The sequence below is a fragment of the Suncus etruscus genome, chromosome 3 (assembly GCF_024139225.1).
Source record: "Suncus etruscus isolate mSunEtr1 chromosome 3, mSunEtr1.pri.cur, whole genome shotgun sequence".
NCBI lineage: Eukaryota > Metazoa > Chordata > Mammalia > Eulipotyphla > Soricidae > Suncus > Suncus etruscus.
The window spans coordinates 18327752-18330101 of NC_064850.1; positions in this window are offsets into that span (position 1 = coordinate 18327752).

Below are 2350 nucleotides of genomic sequence, written 5' to 3' on the forward strand. Positions count from 1 at the left end.
AAGGAGGCCAGGGTCTTACAGCAAAGGTGGGTGAGACAGGGTTAGGGAGAGATAAATGGTAGAGCACTAGATTTACAGGCAGGGGACTTAAGTTCAGTCTCAGCTCTGCCCTATAAGATGAGTGAGGGCCCAGGGTCACAAGAGGGAAGCTGGAGGTGTGGGGGAGCCCCAATGCAGGTAGGTGCATAAAAACACTGCGACTCATTTTCTTGTAATCACTGCAACCAGAGCCCTGATCATCCAACAATGAAAACAGAACTTTCAGATGATCTTGAATAAAAATTTGTTCTGCAAAGTTTACAGGTTGACATTCCTTGGCAGAAGCTGTCAAACCTCCTTGGACTAGAGTTAGTGCAGGGCTTAAGGCAACTGCTTGATACACAGGCAATCCCTTGGATCCTAAGCATCACCAGGAGTGATCCCCACCCCACCCCCCAGCAGAGCCAGGAGTAGCACCAGAACATACGGGGATGGCCTAAATCATAAAAAAAAAGTTGTGAGGGGCTGGAGTGATAGTGCAGTGGTAGGGTGTTTGCCTTGCACACAGTTGACCAGGACAGACCTGGGTTCGATCCAGGCATCCCATATGATCCTCCGAGTCAGGAGTGATTTCTGAGCATTTAGTGTCACTGGGTGTGGCCCAAAAACAACAACAACAAAAAAAGTTTGTGAAACTCCCCAATAAAGGTATAGCTGCTTGTAGACCACACATGCATAATGATGATCATATATTATGAGCATCATTTAGTTTTTGTTTGGGGGCTACTCCCAGCTGCTGGTTGCTATGCAGTGTGGATGACCCATCCAGGCTTGAAGCATGCAAAGCATGCATTCTCTGAACTAGTGCCTGTACTCCTATTATTATGCCTTTTATTTTTGTGACTTTGGTTTTGTTTTGTTTTGGGGCCACACCCAGTGATGTTCCAAACTTACATTAGATTCTGTTCTGGGATCATTCCTAGAAGATTGAGGACTGGATCAAACCCAGCCCAGCTGCTTGCAAAGCAAGTATTCTGCTCAGTAGCCCTATTTTGTGCATTTTTAAAACATTAAAGCAGCAAAGAAAAAGATTGAAGCAATATAAAAATGTAAAGAGGAATAGTAAGGATTATCTTGCTTATTTTCTGGGGTAGACAATAGGCCCCACTGAATCCCTGGTACAATTCTGGGATTTTTCTGGACTAGCAATAAGACAACATAACTAGTTTTTATCCTTCTTTTCTCATAAGAACTCTCAATTATATGGGTCAAGTATATACCTACCTCTCTGATAGGCTGGTTTGACCTAATAGTACCAATTTTAGAAGCCTACTGAACCTTTTCTGAAGACAAGTGATTGCACTAAAGGTTCCTCAAGCATTTTCTTGTCTAAATACAGTCTAAAAGGTAATTATCATCATAATCACCAATTTACAGAGGAGGAAGTGTGGCTGGGAGGTTAATTCCTTCTAAATTCTAGACAGTACAACTATGATATATTGTGGTTTGCAACCATCTTACCTATGTGGTCTCCTGAAAATAGGAGCTATATTTCACTGACTGCTAAGGCAACAACAACAACAACAAAAATTATTCAAAATAAGGACATTCATATAACAATATTTTTATATCAGTATCTATAAAAGTATATGGACCAGGAAGAGAGTGTACCATGAGTAAAGCAATTGCTTAGCATTCAGCAGACCTAGGTTTGATTCCTAGCACCGAGTATGGTCCCCTAAGTCCTCCTGAATGCAGGATCCAGAATAAGCCCTGAGCACCACTAGGGGTAGCCCAAAATTCCACACAATACCCCCTCCAAAAAATAAAGTATATTTTCCAGGTATTCCACATGGTAAGCAGAAAGGACACTGTGTGGACCAGCAAGTGAAAACTTTTTTCTATAGTTCCACAAATTTTAAATACAAATGATCTTTTCATTCTTTATCATTTTGGGGGGTGGGGTTAGAGGGTTTTTGAGTCACACATAGCAGTATTTTGGGGTTATTCCTGGCTATGTGCTTGAGGGTTCCTGGGGGTTCCTGGGTGCTGGAGATAGAAATGGGATTGGCCATGTGCAAGGCAAGCATCTTAATACCTGTACTATCTCTCCAGTCAGAAATATTTTTGGTAAAAAAAAAAAAAAAAAAAAGAAAAAAAGAAATATTTTTGGTGGGAGGGGAAGGAGGAAAATCCCTGGCAATGCTCAGGAGTGAGTTACTCCAGGTTCTGCATTCAAGAATTGCTCCTAGGGGCCACAATGATAGCATAGCAGGTAGGGCATTTGTTTGACACATGGCTGACCCAGGTTTGATTCCCTGCATCCTTAACAAGAATGATTCCTGAGTATAGAGTGCTACTGACTGTGGTC